The following is a 19017-nucleotide window of genomic DNA, read 5'->3' as shown; positions in this document are numbered from 1 at the left end:
TGATACCTCAAAAGTCATTACATGTATTTCACTCATAACTAGATTTACCTCTTAACTTGACAGTGTACTGTTGGCATATAAAAGAGTTCCACAATAGCCCAAAATGGTGTATAACAAATGTTTATTTACCTGGAGATAAACTCACAGAAAGAGTAGTGATTTGCAATCTTCTGCATACGCTGGGAAGTGGAACTAAATTCAGCAGTCAAGAGGCCTGTGCATGCTTTTTGTCCGCATTTATAGTACATGAAAACATGCCTATAGTGGGCAGGTATCTTAAAGGCTATTGGTTGAAGGAGCTCCCATAGCACCTCCCTCTTTTGTCTAAATAAGAAAGTTCTAAGCCTAATACAAAATTATCAAGTATTGTCCATGGAAAAGAAGAGGCAAAAACAGACATAACAATTAGAATTACAACCAGCATGAACAACATCAACAAAAAAAATATGTTAAATGTTTCAATAGGTATCCTATCCTATGGAGTCTAACTCTTATATTAAAAATGGCTTTGCTAAGTCATGAGAGGAAAATAACTATGACTATCTAGTCTTCCACCCCACCAAAAGCCAGAGAAGGGAAATAATATTACATGGGTAAACAGGAAGTGCAATCAAGCAACATTCAAAAGGTACAAGAAATGACAGAGGTAACCGGATACCTGGGCAATCACCCAAAGTCTCATTTGTAATGTTGAAGCAACCAACTTTGGCAAGGCCTAGAGTAACTGACACCATTTTAAGACACAGGAAAATTTGAAAAGCTGTCTTACCCTGTCTTGGCAAGGTTTGGCAGCCTTTTTGCTTGCATCTTGCTTGTCCATTCTGGACACCATGCATTTTATCAGTGGTTGAGGTAGGGGTAGTTTTTTGCCCAAAGGCCAGTTTTGCCAAGAAGAAAATAAGTTCTAAGTGGACTGTCTTCAATGCCCAACATTCTCTTGGGACTAGATCAGTATTGCCAGGAGCAATCATGTCTCATGTCATCAAAACACTAAGTTATTTAAATGCCATATTCTACAGTTCTCTGAAGTGTTTGAAGATTACCTTTCTATCTGAAATATATCTCTGTACATATAGAAAACCTAACATGACTACAATGTTTGACTATTACAGATGACTATCTATTAATCTGCATTTAATTATATATCACATCATTAAATGAGCTGTACAAACATACCTTAAACAAGAGCAGAAATACATAGACACAGTGTAATAAATCAACCTCAAATTTGTATCGATAGATCAAAGTCCATATCAATGTATTCATTTCTATGTATCATATCCCCCTTATTTATTTTTTTAGAAATTAACTGTGGTTGTTAATCACTTATAACCAACCCTTTTAAAATTAAAATGAGTGTTTATAAATAATTATTTTGGGAATTTGGGTGTAGTTTTCTCCAAACTGCTTCCTGTTGTTGTTGAGCAAAGTAATTTTAAGGATTCATGGAGACCTTTGTGTTGGAGGGAGCAGGCTGCTTGTTTGTCCCAGCTGCCCAGCTAGCTTATACCTGAAATAACCACAGAGAAACTATGTTAATTAAAACACAGCTTGGCCATTAGCTCTAACTTTTTATTGGTTAACTCTTACATATTAGTTTAACCCATCTCCATTAATCTGAGTATCGCCGTTTGGCTGTGGCTTACTGGAGATTCTAACCAGCGTCTATCTCAGGCACAGGATCCATGGCTTCTTTGACTCTGCCCTTCTTCCTCCCAGTATTCAGTTCTGTTTTCTCTGTCTACCATACCAACTAGGCCAAGGCAGTTTCTTTATTAATTAACCAATACAAGCAACACACAAACAGAAGGAACTCCTATACCATTTCCCCTATTCTGTTTAAACAAAAGGAAGGCTTTAATTTTAACATAGTAAAATTACATGTAACAAAACACTTATCAAGCAAGAATTACAGTTACAATATTTATATCTACTTTATCTTTTCTCATAATTAAGAAAAACTATAACTATAAATTCATTAACTCAATCAGAGACTTCAGAAGGATATAATAAGTAAACAGAAAGTGCATTGTAAGCAACTTCTAAAACTCTAGACTCAACAGAGACATCTTGCTGCCTGGACAGTCACCCAAAGTATATTTTGTACTATTGGGGCATCCATCTTTAGCCTACAGGCCCATTGTATCCAGCAGACTTTTCCATGAAGCAGGAAAATTCAAAGTCAGTTCAGTCACTTTCTTCTGTATCCTGTAGAATGTCTCACAGACTCATTTATGATGCAGGAACTCCAAAGGATCATCTCACCTTTAGGCAAGTTTAGCAGTCATTTCTCTGTGGGTTCTGCATGTCCGGTTTTTATAGCATACCGTGAAGCAGTCTAGGCAAGAGTCGTTTCTTGTCTAAGTGGCTAATCAACTCCACAAGGAGTCTCTTCAATACCCATCATCCTCTTGAAGTAGCTTGATGCTTCAAGGAGCAGATGTTTTCAAGGTCATCATAAGTTTTAAGGTCTTAAAGATTTTAAATGCCATATTTTCAATGTCTCTAGAAGATTTAAAGAATACCTATCTAACTGAAATATACCTCTACACTACTAAAAATTCTAACATGACTATAAACTTGACTCTTATAGATGACTGTCTTTTAACCTGTATTTCTTAATTATACACTACATTTTTAAATGAGCTACACAAACACAATACTTTAATCAAGAGCTGAAATATACATATAACAAAATTAACCTTAATTTTTATCAACAAAGATCCATAATAATGCAAATTATTTATATCTATATCATATCCTCATTTAAATGTAAATAAACATTTATAGACAATATTTGGGAATATGGGCACAGTTTTTTTTCTCTCCAAACAGCATTCTGCTGTATGGGGGCAATATTAATCAGGTCTTTCATGGTATATCCTGTGTTCCAGATTCATCTCAGTCAGCAGTTGAGTAAAGTAATTTTAGGTTTATGGCAACCTTTCAGGAGGCCTTGGTTCATGAAACCATATCATTGTAGAAGCAATCCACAGGTTCTCATCTTCTGTGAAAACAAAAGCAGAACCTCTTTTCCAAAGCACCATATCTTTAGACCCAAACTCTGAAGTCAAGATACCTTTATAATATACATGCTGGTTTAGCTTAGCAGCCCATACAATGAAATGTCTCTCTGTAGTTAGCTCCTTCAAGTCAAAAAATTCAAAGAAAACACAATATACATAATCCAGACTCTCGATGAATTTTCCATTTTTACATGACTTATTTTCCTCTATTCCTTTAATCTATGACTATTTGTGCTCTGTCTCTTTAAAGACTCTACCCTTTTTTAATCATTACTTTATTTTATGACTCTATATACTCTTTTTCTTCTCTTTCCCAAGCTTATGTACATTTATCCAACACTGTGATCCACTTAGAAGTCTTTTATGTCTGAATCTGTCCTGTTGTGAATTTGTAACTCTTTACTGTCCAAGAACACTTTTGCTTTGCACTCTTAAAATGCTAAGCACTTAGGAATCCAAGCTGCTACATTCTTAGGTCAAATACAGGTACTGCAGGCTTGCCCCTCCCAGTCCAGCATGGAGGAGCCACTCACACCTCTGAGAGCCAAGCACACCGCCTCACTTCCAGGCACAAAGCTGGTCCACATTGCCATCAAGCAAGCAGAGCAATCTTCTCACAAATCCCATCCAAATTCTCCATCTCCCAAAAGAGTCAGAGGTTGCACTGGTGGCTATAGATATATCAATTTTCCTGAAAAAATATATAACTTTTAGTTCTTTTATTTACAACTGAATAATAGTGGACTTTTTATAGATTTCACATTTTTTATGAATTTATTTACTCATGCACCTTGGCTAAGCCCACAATTGGATTTTGTGAATAGTGGTGCAAAAAGTGTGGGAATACCATTATCTCTATAGAAAACTGATATTGCTTAAATAGGTATATGCTCAAAATGTTATACCTGGAATGTATCATTGCTATTCTTTAATTTTTGGAGGACCTGACATGTTGAATTTCATAGGAACTAAGTTATGTTACATTTCTTTTTATTCCTATATTCTCAACAATATTTGCTGTCATTTTTCTAAAGAAAGTCATTCTGAATGGGCTGAGATGGAATCTATATAGTTTTAATTTTTCACTCCCCTTCTGTATAATATGTTTACTGTTTGTTTCATGTATTTATTGGCCAATTTAGTATTTTTATAACTCTTTGTTCAGTTAACTAGCCCATTTATTGACTGAATTATGAGTATGTTTGGTAATTGATTTTTTATTGTTCATGTATGCAGGAAATGAATATGATTTATATGGATAGCTGAAACAGACTGTCTCTTTTTCTGTAGGATGACTATTTTGAAATTTCACACACTGCATAGACTTTGTAACTTTATGCAATATGATTTGTCAAAACTTACATTCTCATGAACTATTAAAGTCTTATTCAGATAGTTTGGGCTCTACTTATACATTGAAGTCATTGTTCCAGGCTTTCCAGCACTTTCTCAGAGATTAAGGTCTCACATTGAGATTTTTTAAAATACATTCTGGTTATTCTTTATTCCACAAGATTAGACAAAAAGGTTGATGTAATTTTTCTAAACATATGTATCTAATTTTTTCCACCCTATACATGATAAAGAGACACAATAATTATTGAAAATAAACTCTTCGGTCATACAATACATCCCAATCACAGTTTCCCCTACCTCAACTCCTACTAGCTCCCCTACACCTCCCCTCTCTCTCTCTCTTTCAGATCCACACCCATTCATTTTCCTCTTCAGAAAACAGCAGGCCTCAAAGAGATGACAACCATAACAAAACAAGATACAAGAAGACAAGGTGAAAACCTTTATATGGAGGTTGGACAAAGCAACACAACAAGAGGAAAATACACTAAATAGCAGTCAAAAGAATAAGAGTCATACCCACTCGCTCTGTTAGGTGTCCCACAAAACACCAAGATAACAACTAAAACATGCATGGAGAGGACCTGGTGTAGACCCACCCATGCCCTTGCTTGCTATTTTGGTCTCTGTGAGCCCATGTGAGTCCTGCTTAATTGGTTCAATGAGTGATTTTCTGGTGTTTTCCAACACACCTCTGACTCCAGCAGTCATTCTTCCCTCTATATCATGGACGTCTCAAATCTCCAAGAGGAAGAACCCAAAGGAGACCTCCAATTTAGACTCTCTGCCTATGAGTCTCTGCATTAGCTCTCATCTACTGCTGGAAGAAGCCTGTCTGCTGACAACTGGACAAGGCAGAAATCCATGAGTATAACAGAAAATCATTAGGAATTATTTCATTGATTTTTTGACAGTCTTGTTTGGTTCTATTCTAGGCCTCTGGGCTTCCCAGTCTCCAGCTCCAGGTTATCCAGGAAGAGTAAGCCATGGGCTACCTCTCATGCTGTGGGCCTCAAGTGAAGCCAAATGGGAGTTGACAACTCCCACAAGTTCTGTACCACCATTGTCCCATCACATCTTTTTTGCAGAAAAGATTATAGGTCAAATGATTTTGTGGATTGATTGGTGTCCAAGTTTCACTTTCTGTAGCCTGTGAGTACCTTCTCATGCCAAAGAGACTAGAACATAGGATTGAGGCACCAAGCCTACACCAGCTCAACCTCTCTATCTTGAATGAGTTGTATGGAAGCTGTCCTCAGCAATGGGGTCCGGCTACCAGCTTTCAGAGTGACCCTCAGTCCTATCACAAGTCTTGGTTGTTTAAGGGACTCCTCAGAACCTCCTCAAACTGCCATTTTTTCCGGTGTATTAGTATTAGCATCTTAGTTAAGAATCTGATGACTGTGACAAGAGAAGCTTCCCCCTGCAGGGGACAAATACAGGGCGTAGCCAGAAAATACATGGATAGTGAGAGACCTTGAAACACACAGACTCATCTTGGATTTATAACTTGCCCCAGATTGGCTAGCTGTTATCCATATCAGAAGAGGAAGGAACAGAGCAAGCAAGGAAACAGGAATTCAGAGACTGTAGCAGTCTTGCTTAAATTTTTGTTTCGGTTTTTCTGCTCATCACCTGCTGTTTTGTTACTATAAGTTTGTAGTTTAATTTGAAGTGTCCTATTATGATATATCCATCGTTGCTCTATATGCTTAGTATTGATTTAGGTCTTTGTAGTCATGTGTAATTTTTTCTTACTATCTTCAGTATGTATACATATGAGATCCACTGGCAGATAAGAGTCGAGTATTTAATGTCAGGTGTTTTCCTCCATTGTTTTCCATTTTACTTAGGGTAACAAGGTCTCTCAATTAAATCCAGGACTCAACAATTAGCTTGTTGTGAGGGTTCTAAATGGCCTTAATAATAAAAACCTGGAGTCAGATATTAGCAGGTGAAGGGCAAAAGATCAGAAAAGCAGAGCAGCCAGCCACTAGAGTTCTTTTTGCCTCTCCCAAAGACTCAGGAGTGGGCAAGATCCTGTCTCTGTGAATCCTCATACTGAATACCTTGAGCTCCTGATGGAGGAAGGTCATTGGCTAATAAAGGAACTGCCTTGGCCCATTTTATTGGTTAGAAGATAGGTGGGAGGAGTAAACAGAACAGAACGCGGGGAGGAAGAGGAAGTGAGCTCAGACTCCACAGCTCTCCTCTCGGGAGCAGACACCTCAGAGAGATGCCATGCCCTGCTCCCAGGATGAAGCTCCGACCCAGGATGGACATAGGCTAGAATCTCCCCGGTAAGCGCACCTTGGGGTGCTACACACAGATGATTAGAAATGGGCTAAATTAATATGTGAGAATTAGCCTAGAAGAGAAAGGGCCAAGTAGTGTTTAAATGAATACAGTTTGTGTGTTGTTATTTCGAGCATAAGCCGAGCAGGCGGCCGGGGTGCTGGGAACGCAGCCCCACCCCCCGTATTACTACAAATGGCGCCCACGTGGACAACTGAATCCACAGAAAGCCTGAAAAGGCTTGGGAAAGAGTAAAGCATGTTTTCTGGATAGCAACTATTTCTCGGGTGCATTCTGCTTGCTAGAGGCAAGAAAGCACTCTCATCTAAGAGAAGCTTCCTGAGTCAGCTTTAGTTGCAAAACCCTGCAGCTCATTAAGAGGTCCTGCCACGAAACACTCAAATGGTGTTGACGAAAAGCTGAACACATGCTTTTCGGTTTTCAGCCATAGCAGGAAAAAAGCTGCACCGTTTAAAAATGCCGGCTTTCTGGGCTGTTATGCCAGGGCAAACTCTGACTCTTTTACGCAGGCTGTTGGTGTGGTTTGCAAGCACAGGCTGCTGAATCTCGCTTGCCGGCAGGGACCTTGAAATGCCATAGAGTTGTGGCAGTAAACATGCCTACAGCCGGTACCTCATCCATGAGGCTGGAAAGCTAAGGAATGGACTGGATCTAGCTGGCAAAGCCATGCCTTTAATCCTATCCATATTGCTCAGTAATTTAAAGGCTTGTGTGGTCAGAAAAAGAGAGACATACAGTAAAGAGAGATTCAAAGACAAAGAAAATTTCTAAATGGTTTGAAGTGTGCTAAAATATATGCAGACTAAAATTTAAAGTTCTTAAAGTAACAAAAAAAGGAAGAGAGTTGTTGTGTGTGGTACACACCTTTAATCCCAACACTTGGTAGGCAGAGGGAGATAGACCTCTGTGACTTCAAGGTGTGGTAGCACACGCCTTTAATCCCAATGCCTGGGAGGCAGAGACAGGCAGATCTCTAAGAGTTCAAGGACAGCCTGGTCTACAGAGTTACTTCAGGTCAAAGATACAGAGAACCTATCTCAAAAAGCAAAAGGTTAAAAGTAAAAATAAACAAAATAGAGGTTAAAACAAAGCTGCACAAAGATGGAAAATACACAGAGAATTTTGATACTGTATGCTATTATGCTCTCTTTAAATTATTTAAATGCTGAGGAAGGAGCAACAGATGCCAAAAGATATTTATTTATAAATGCTGCTGAACTAATCCAACATAGATATTTTGATGCCTTGACTTTGAAATTTGGATCTAAGGACATGATGCTTTGAAAAGGAGTTTCTTATTTTGTTTTCACAGAGGATGAGACGCTGTTCATTTCTTCTATTCCAATTTGGTATGATGGACCACACCCTCCTGAAGGGTTGGTGTGAACACCTTCAGAAAATTGCTTTGCTCAACTGCCAACTGAGATGAAACTAGCACACAGGTTATACCGTGAAAGACCTAATTAACGACGCCCCCATTCAGCAGGAAGCAGTTTGGAGAGAAAAAACTATGCCCATGTTCGCAAATATGGTTTATAAACGTTCTTTTACATTTAAAGGGGGATATGATATAGGTATGAATAATTTGCATTAGTATAGATTTTGCTTTATTGATAGAGATTTACGGTCAATTTTGTTATATGTATATGTGTTTCTGATCTTGATTAAGGAACTGTGATTGTGTAGTTCATTTAAAAATGTAATGTATAATTAGAAATATAGATTGTTAATAGATAATCATAATAGTCAAGTTTGTAGTCATGTTAGTTAAGATTTTCTAGATGTACATAGATATATTTTAGATAGGCATTCTTCATATCTTTCAAAGATTATAGAATATGGCATTTTAAATGTTTTAATAACTTAGGACTTTTCATGACAATGAGACACTCTGCTCCTGGCAGCACCAATATACTTCAAGAGGAAGATGGGCATCGAAGAGGCACCTTATGGAGTTTGATAGCCATTTGGGCAAGAAACTGCTCTTGCCTGGACTATTGCATAAACTGGACAGAGAGAAACTGCAGAGAGAGGACTACTGAACTTGCCTAAGGTGAGATGATCTTTTGGGGTTCCTGATTCATGAAAGAGTCTGTGAGACATTCTGCAGGACACAACAGATAGTGACTGAACTGACTTTGAATTTTCCTGCTTTATGGAAATGTCTGCTGGATACCATGGGCCTGAAGGCTGAAGATGGATGCCTCAACGGTACAGAGGAACTTTGGGTGACTGTCCAGGCAGCGAGATGTCTCTGTCATTTCTAGAGTTTTAAAAGTTGCTTTTTTCTTGTTTGCTTAGGTAGTATTGTATCTTTCTGGAGTCTTTGATGGAGTTAAGAATAGTTAGTTATAGTTATAGTTTTCCTTAGTTATGATAAAGATTATTGTAACTTTTACTTGATAACTGTTTTGTTATATGTAATTTTGCTATGTTAAAGTTAAAGCCTTTTTTTTTTGTTTAAACCTAAAAAGGGGAAATGATGGAGGAAGGTCATTGGCTAATAAAGGAACTGCCTTGGCCCATTTTATTGGTTAGAAGATAGGTGGGAGGAGTAAACAGAACAGAACGCTGGGAGGAAGAGGAAGTGAGCTCAGACTCCACAGCTCTCCTCTCGGGAGCAGACGCCTGAGAGAGACGCCATGTCCCACTCCCGGGCAGACACGCCATGAAGCTCCGACCCAGGATGGACTAGGCTAGAATCTTCCCGGTAAGACTGTTTCTCACAGATTATTAGAGATGGGTTGATCGGGATGTGAGAATTAGCCTGTAAGTGCTAGAGCTAAAGGGCCAAGCAGTGTTTAAAAGAATACAGTGTCTGTGTAATTATTTCGGGGCATAAGCTAGCCGAGCAGGCAGCCGGGGTGCTGGGGATGCAGCCCCGCTGCCCCTATTACTACAAGGTCCTGTCTCCTCCCACCTTACATTCCTCTCTTTATGCATCCATATCCCTTCCTGTCTTCACCTCCTAGTATTGGCATTAAACTGTCTGGCCTCTACAGCAAATTAGCTCTGCACTCTGATAATCAGGGAAACTTTATTTGTTAAAAGACAAACAAAATTTCAACACATCAGCTAATCTAGTTAGCCCACATACCCTGGGATCTTCTGTCTTTGCTTGCCGAATACTTACTTGGGTTACATGCATCTGCTATGCCTGCCCAGCTTCTGTGGATCATAACTCAAGTCCTCAAGTTTAGGCAATAATCACACTGTCTACTAAGCTATCTCCCTATCCTCATTCATATGAATTTTTTAAAATATTTATTTATTTATCATGTATACAGCATTCCTTCCATGTACATCTGCAAGCCAGAAAAGGGCACCAGACCCCATTACAGATGGTTGTGAGCCACCATATGGTTGCTAGGAATTGAACTCAGGACCTTTGGAGGAACAGTCAGTGCTGTTAACCTCTGAGCCATCTCTCCAGCCCTCATTCATGACTTTTAATGTTGATCGCTTTTATTTATATAAAGAATATAAATTGAATTTTGGTGATACCAAAGTAGGAACATTGCCAGAAGGTTAAAATACAACCTTGGCAGCTACATGTCAGGCTTGTGGCACTCATGATGACAACATCACTATGTCAAGGAGCAGAGGTAGCATTACTCCTCCATCTCTGTTGCCTTTTGTAATGTGATCTCTTCTCTACTATGTCTCAGTAATTTTATAATATCTAAAGATGCTATCCAAGCTGCAAAAGAGAAAAGCAATCAATAGCACTACCCAGCTGTAAAGCCTATGAACCACAAGAATGACCAGCCTGGCAAGATAACCCCAATAGTGCAAATGGCACTTTCTCCTGGAAAATAACCAATGGCTACCTAATTGAACTGAATACAAAGGACATCCTGATTGGCACTGTAAACTTAGGCAGTTATCCACAGCTCTAGACAGCATAGAATCTAGAGAATAAACTAGTACTGCCATTCTGCTATAGGCAATGAATGGATCCTGAGAAAGAATGGATAAATATTCACCAGGGATGACATCCTGATAGAGTATCCAATCCCATGTTGTTAGCCATGAACACAAGTGCATATTTGCAAATCTAAGAGGGCTCAGATAATTATATGTCTGTATGTGTACACACAGCAACACTAAAAGAAACAGTCATGAATTTGGGACAGATGGGAGAAGGACATGGGAGGAGCTACTAAGAAAAGAGGGAAAGGTGAAAATGATATAAACTCTGTACATATGCTTGCAATCCTCAGAAAGCAAATTATGATGTTTAGAAGAAAAGGGAGGAATATGGAAGGGGAATAGAAATTAAATGACTTTGAATAACTGTTCCTCAGGCAGAAAAAGTCAGCAGTATTCCTTGGCTTGTTCCTGCTATTCCACACAACATACATGGCCTCTACTGCACATTTTCGACTCACCTGGGTCCTCTGGAATTTTTAACTTCCATTCAATACCTGGAAAGTTCCAAAAACTGTAAAAGAGTGTGCGGAAGGTAAAAATATAGAAAATCACATGATCCAATGAGCCTATATAAATATTACATGGAATATAGCAATAAATTGCAGCTTATGAGAGTACTTTCAAATCTAAAAAGATTTACCTTGCTTTAAAAGTCTTAAAGAAGGGTTTCTTCTTCTATATGAATAAATATTTATTTCAAACAAATGCTAATCCTTAAGAATTATGGCTTCTGATTAATCTAATCATTTCACTATAAATATATGTGTTTGTATTTGGAAGAAATTGCCCTTTCCTTATACGTAGCAGACAAAATATATACATATGTGCATAAACATAGAAGCATATTCAAAGGATGTTTTCCTCAGAGGCTGGCCGATAATGAATTTCCATGCTCAATTAAGACTATTTACAATGTAGTTATTCAGGAGATTTGTCTATAGCCCATTAGCTGTCTGAATATTCTCCTTATTGCCATCTTCATTTCTTGATTTCTCAGTGTGTAGATCACAGGGTTCAAAAAGGGAGTGACAACTGCATCAAACAGGGCCATAAACTTATCCAGGTGTGCAGAGGAAGAAGGCCATGTATATAAAAGTATGGCAGGACCAAAGAATAAGACCACCACAGTCACGTGAGCTGAAAGCATAGACAGTGCCTTGGCAGAACCACCTGAAGAGTGTTTCAGAACAGTAAATATAACAAAAATATAGGATATGATCATAATGATGAAGGAACACACAGACATGAATCCACTATTGACTGAGGCCAGTAATTCCAGTCTGTATGTGTCCATGCTAGCAAGTTTGATGAATTGAGGAAGGTCACAGTAGAAGCTGTCCAATATATTAGGACCACAGAGAGGTAAATTTACTATGAAAGCCAGTTGTATCACAGAGTGTATAGGGCCAACTACCAAGGCAGTAATCAAAAAGGAGACGCACATCTTGGGACTCATCAAGGTCAGATAGTGGAGAGGCTTACATATGGCCACATATCTATCAAAGGCCATGCCTATGAGCAGCACCAACTCCACACCACCGATGGCATGAATGAAGAAGATTTGAGTGACACAGCCTCCAAACTTTCAGTTTTTTAAATAAGTCATAAATCATCTTGGGAGAAGTGGCAGAAGAAATACCTACATCAGTGAAAGAAAGTATGGACAAAAGAAAGTACATAGGGGAATGTAAGTGATGGTCATAATAAGGCAATTTCCCATCATGTTTGCCATATACAACACTGAGGAGAACACAAAGAGCAGCAGTTGGACATCCTAGGAGTTGGTGAGTCCCAGGAACACAAACTCTGATGACAGGGAACAATTCACTCTTTCCATTGGCTTTGTTGTTAGAACTACCTAAAGGGGAATTGGGAGAAGCTGTAAATTAGGATAATTACATTAATAGATAGACTAGAAGGAAAAATCTAACATGTGTGAAATTTGCACTTAATTTAATTATCAAGCTAAAGACCAACAGACATCTTAACAAGTACTGAACATGACTTATTAACAAAGAAGTGTGAATTATTTCAACCACACTAAAACATCACTTCACACTTCTTGAAAATAGTATCATCAAAAAAGCCTGAATACAAGTTTAATGAATACTTTCCTCCTCCAGTATTATGCATAGCCCCTTCCAGTCTATGAAAGCTACTAGTAAGGGTGAAGTTTCCATGTGAATAATGGGTTGAATTTCCCAAGTTGAAACAGGGCTAAGAAGTAGTGATTAGAAAGGTCACATGTTTGAGCAGAATTACTCTGTCAAACTGACATAGTATTATACGGACTCGTAATGACTTATTGTTGTACTCATAGACTAATGCATCTCTCAACCCTCTTCAGACAAGCTAAGTTTTACAGTAAGTGACAATTAACAAAGAGATCCACAGCTGACCAAGATAAAGAGAATAAGAGATTAGAGAATTCTCAGACATAAAAGGGGTATCTGAATTATACCCCTCCTCCTAAGACTCAAGAATTATTGCAGAAGAGAGAGCAGAACAGTTTTAAAATCTAGAAGCAGTGAGCAAGGAAACCATATTTTCCTGACATAGAAGGGCATTTGCACATAGGCACTCACTCACAAAGATTGTGACATCATGCACAAGACTTGCAAAAGATCAAGCCATACAAAACCTCAACTTAGAAAAAAGAAGTGGTCATGAAGTCCAGTGACTGGCTGAGGCGCTATTGGCAATTGGGAGAAGGAAAGAAGAAAATAATAGACAAAAATAAAGCAGGAAAGAAATAGAAGTTGGCATCTAGCAGAACCTAGCAACATTACTTTTGGGTAGATGTATATAGAGGAAATTAAATAAACAACAAATAATTATCTTTAAATTTTCATTGCAACATAATTTAAGTAAACCAGTATGTAAATTATCTCCTTGGAGGAATATTCCCCAACATTTACAAAGAGAATTCTGTGTTTTGTAGTAATGTTAATGAACTTAGAAGTAGTTATGCTAAGGAAAATAAGAAGAAAGGAAGAAAACTACTCAAGGTCTCACTGAGATGTGGAATCTGAAGTCACAGTCATGGGAGCATAGAACACAATGGTGGGCCATGCAAACAAGAAGAAGGATTATGGAGATAGAATAAGAATGTTTTGATCAAAAGTTACAGTGAGATGGGACCATTAGCTGGGGAGGATTAATTATGTATCATGATATCTATACTTAATAGCAGCTTGTTTCATGCAGAGAAAGAAAACTAAGAGTAAAACTTCAAATTACCTTACCCCCAATAAGCATGTGAAGTGATGCATATGTTAACTAGCCTTATTCGATTAGTTTTGTATGTGCTGATTAAAATGTCACATAATATATATAATATGCTAATTAAAGCTTCCTAAAAAGGAAAGAGAAAAAAACAACATTCATGTAGACTTTCAAAGGTGACCACACAGATAAGTAAGTGGTTGTTATATTTGATTGTTCTATTCTGGGCAATGCTTCTGAATTTAATATCACATATCTTTCCACAAGTAGTACAGCAATGCTCCTTTTGAGAGAGAACATAAGCCACAGGACAGTATAAGTCAGTGAACTGTCATTTTCCAGTTTTTATTATGTTAGACACATAAATGGCAGATGTTTAGAAATGTATCCAGCAATTTGACACTATAGCAAATTCAAATATCTGGATTTGCATTCAAACAAAATGATGGTCCATAAACCACTAGGATTTGATGATAATCACTGACCTGGATTATTCAGTCCATAACTGCAAGTTCACAGATCTGAAGAGCACCATGATGTCATAGAAAGTATTTTGTTCAACCTTTGAAATGAAGGTTTGCTTCAAAATAAATCACACTATATAGCAGATCAATTTGTATTCAGTGAAGCAAGGTGACAGATAAATAGAATATGGTCATTGGGTCCAAATTACAAATATGACTGATTCTTCAGCCTCTGATTACCAGTCAAATACATTCACAGTAGTTGAATTTTCTCTTAAGATTTAGGTTGAAACAACTAAAGCATAATAATGTATTCATTGTGGATATATTTCATACTAAATATTTTAAATAACATTGATATTCCTTTCAATTACCTTTGATAACACCCAGCACATTTGAAAACTTAATGAATAAAAAAGAAATGTTATCAGTAGAAATAGGACACCAAAGCTAAAAATCAAATAAACATACTTCAAAATGTATTTCAATCTTTTATCCAATGATATGTTATACTATTCAAATTGCTTTGTTGGTAAAAATATAAATATTCAATTATATATTTAATTTATTTATACTCATGGAACACTATTTTATATTATAATAACAATAGTGCTTACTACTGATTTAATTCATGGAATAAAGTTCCCATAAACTAGACACCAACTCCATAAAGGAATGGACTGAGAATGCACTCTTTTCAGAGAATCTCAAAGCACAGATTTACAACAGATATAAAATAGGAACAAAGAGACATTTACTGAAGAACAGAAGAAGATGCATTTGAATTATTAAATGCCGGATGAAAATATACATGAATGTAAAACTAAAGAAGCAAAGAGACTGGGTAGAGTTCAGAAGCGACAGAAAATATGAGATGAAAAATGAAAGAAACATTGGGGAAAAGAAAAGATGTGGAAAGGAAAAAAGGTAAATAAGCTAAAATTTGAAAAGAGCTACATTGCTTAAAATGTATACAATGGTGAGAAAAAATAAAAGATATTGCATTTACTCTAAAAAATTATAATTTATGGAACATAATTTGCAATGCTTTTGGTTCACAAATTTAGAAATACATAACTATACTATATACCCGAGTATTTCTCAATTTCAAAAGTTCTTGGATTTATTTCTGACTGAGTATTTGTCAGTTAAAACTTGATCTTTCTTTCACATTGCCAGTCCCAATTGGCTAAACAAGAAGGGGATTTTTTTTAAAAAATGAGTTTGAAGTTAGAATGATATGTAAGTATGGAACATATTCAAATATCTAAAAGTAAAAAAACTGTTCAAGTTTGACATTAAATATCTATAATGACTAGACAAAGTCTAATTAAAAATAGCAAGCAAGAGGAAAGTCTTTGAAATGGTTTCTAGATGCAGAAATCAGTGCACAGTAACCTAACCTTTTCCTTGGGTTCTGGGTTTGCTTTCCTTGATTGACACCAAGTTCATGGATCTTTCTAAACAAATCTCCAGACAATTAATCATTGTGAAAGGCAAATTTGATCATTATTTCCAAATAAAGGTAAATTATTTCCAAGTAAAGTTTTGTTAATGGTCATGTATACAATGACCCATCCTCTTTATTTTCTTCCTCTGTCTTCAAGCACTGCAAATGCATTATCTTCCTAGTCCAAACATTTGTGTTCTTAACTTCCAAGTGGTCACAAACCTTCTTTAAATACAAGCAAAACCAGGGTTACTCCTTTTTAATGAAAAATACCTTTATTTTTTACATATTATAAACATAAATAATTGTATGTTGCTTAAACTATTTAGGTATATACATAAAGGAAAGGGTCTCAATGCTTAAAGAAACTCAGTCCTTTTAACAATACCATCTTTATTACTCCAATTCCCTTTTTCATCCTCTAACATAACTAGAAAAATGCTGATCTATCAAAACTTCAATTTCTCCTTATATTATTAACAATTAAACAATAAAATTTATATAGATAGTAATTATAAATAAAACAAGAAACATAATTCTAACTCTTGTCAGATTTATATATGGTTTTGAAATTGTCCATATCTCATTTCAAAGTGAAATTACATTAAGAAGTACTTTTTCAGTGTGGATTCTTTTTATTTCCATAATAAATTTTTTTTGATATTCATATAATTTTATTACCTTGTAAAGACAAAAGCAAATTTGTGTACTAATAAAGCAAAATATGAAAAAGAATTGAAGGCATGGTATTAAAGATTTTTAAATGGCCAGAGAAAATAAAACTCTGTTTTTCATTAGAGGTTATAATATCTATTGATGACAGCTTTTCAGAATATTATTTTTTTTGTTTGTTTGTTTGTTTGTTTTTTAACTTCCTTAGCAATCAGGGAAATGCAAATCAAAACAACTTTGAGATATCATCTTACACCTGTCAGAATGGCTAAAGTCAAAAACACCAAGGATAACCTTTGCTGGAGAGGCTGTGGAAGAACGGGTACCCTCATCCATTGCTGGTGGGAATGCAATCTTGTGCAACCACTGTGGAAGTCAGTGTTTCGGTTTCTCAGGAAATTCGGGATCAACTTACCCCTGGACCCAGCAATACCACTCTTGGGAATATACCCAAGAGATGCTCTATCAAATGACAAAAGCATTTGTTCAACTATGTTCATAGCAGTATTATTTGTAATAGCCAGAACCTGGAAACAACCTAGATGCCCTTCAATGGAAGAATGGATGAAGAAAGTATGGAATATATACACGCTAGAGTACTACGCTGCGGTAAAAAACAATGACTTCTCTAATTTTGCATGCAAATGGATGGAAATAGAAAACACTATCCTGAGTGAGGTGTCCCAGACCCAAAAAGATGAATATGGGATGTACTCAGTCATAATTGGTTTCTAGCCATAAATAAGGACCAAGGAGTCTACAATAGGTGAACCTAAAGAAGCTAAGGAAGAAGGTGAACCCAAGGAAAAACATATAGTTGTCCTCTTGGCTAAGGGAAGTAGACCAAATTTCCGGGGAGAAAATGGGATCTTGGGGGGGGGGGGTGGGATGGGGGTAAGGGGAGATGGGGAGAGAAAAGGTAGAAGGGAAGGAGGGGGGACCTGGGAAACAGGAGAATTGGGATAACGGAAAGGTGGATAGGGGAGCACGGAACCACAATTCTTAGTTAAGGGAGCCACTTTAGGGTGGGCAAGCGACTTGACCCTAGAGGGGCTCCCTAGTGCCCAAGATGAGGTTCCCAGTTAGTTCCTTGGGCAGCTGAGGATTAGGAACCTGAAATGACCCTATCCTAGAGCAATACTGACGAATATCTTGCATATCATCATAGAATCTTCATCTGGTGATGGATAGAGATAGAGACAGAGACCCACACAGGAGCACTGGACTGAGCTCCCAAGGTCCCAAGGAGGAGCAGAAGGAGGGAGAACATGAGCAAAGAAGTCGGGACCACGAGGCGTGCATCCACCCACTGAGACAGTGGAGCTGATCTACGGGGAGCTCACCAAGGCCAGCTGGACTGTGACCGAAAAAGCATGGGATAAAACCGGACTCTCTGAACATGGCGAACAATGAGGGCTGATGAGACACCAAGGACAATGGCAGGGGGTTTTGATCCTACTTAATGTGCTGGCTTTGTGGGAGCCTAGCCAGTTTGGATGTTCACCTTCCTAGATATGGACAGAGGGGTGAGGACCTAGGACTTACCACAGGGCAGTGAACCCGGACTGCTCTGTGGACTGGAGAGGGAGGAGGAGAGGAGTGGGGGAGGGGGAGAAGGGTGGGAGGAGGGGGAGAAGGGTGGGAGGAGGGGAAGGGAAATGGGAGGCTGGGAGGAGGTGGAAACTTGTTTTTTGTTTATGTTTTTTTTTCTTCTCTTCGCAATAAAAAAAAATTTATTTCTTCCCAGATGTATAGAATATTTTCCTTGAGCACACTTGACAAGTTACTAAGAAATTTGATTATATTTCTTTTTTTTTTTTAAATATTTGTGTATTTATTATGTATACAATACTCTGTGTGTATGCCTGCAAGCCAGAAGAGGGCAGCAGACCTCATTACAGATGGTTGTGAGCCACCATGTGGTTGCTGGGAATTGAACTCAGGAAGAGTTCTGGAAGAGCAGTCAGTGCTCTTAACCTCTGAGCCATCTCTCCAGCCCCAATTATATTTCTTAAGAAAACCAGTTTGTACCAATCTCTTTTGAAAGTTAATGAATAAAAAAACATATAAACTTGGTGACTTTTATTATATGTATCATTAAATGTTTACTTATTTATCAAGTAGTAAAAGCTAAGATTCTTTATGTAATCATCAGAGAAGAGCATATTTAACTGTAACCTGTGATTAATCCAAAATATTATAAAGTTTCTAATGTTTTCTGGATCCCCCGATTAAGTGTCTCTCTCTATTTCAAAAAACTCTGTTATCCTTTACCAATATGACATTAACTATTTTTACAATGATTCTAACATCATGCTCAGTTCCTTTTTTTTTTTTTTTTTTTTTTTTTGGTTTTTCGAGACAGGGTTTCTCTGTGGCTTTGGAGCCTGTCCTGGAACTAGCTCTGTAGACCAGGCTGGTCTCGAACTCACAGAGATCCGCCTGCCTCTGCCTCCCGAGTGCTGGGATTAAAGGCGTGCGCCACCATCGCCCGGCCGCTCAGTTCCTTTTCGTGGAAGCTATATGCTCTGGTTTGGCTCCCTCATGAACTTTATCAGATGACCACGATCAGAGG

General features: G+C 37.6%; 1 pseudogene; it reads right to left on the bottom strand.

Moving 5' to 3' along the window:
* Nucleotides 1–11553: 11553 nt before the first annotated feature.
* Nucleotides 11554–15772, bottom strand: LOC121465491 (annotated as a pseudogene).
* Between the last annotated feature and the right edge of the window lie 3245 nt (nt 15773–19017).

Source organism: Microtus oregoni, unplaced genomic scaffold, assembly GCF_018167655.1.
Source record: "Microtus oregoni isolate MIOR12 unplaced genomic scaffold, Mior012 000031F_ref0000149, whole genome shotgun sequence".
NCBI classification, from domain to species: Eukaryota; Metazoa; Chordata; class Mammalia; order Rodentia; family Cricetidae; genus Microtus; species Microtus oregoni.
The sequence above is the reverse complement of the archived record's forward strand: the minus strand, read 5'-3'. Positions and strand labels throughout refer to the sequence as shown.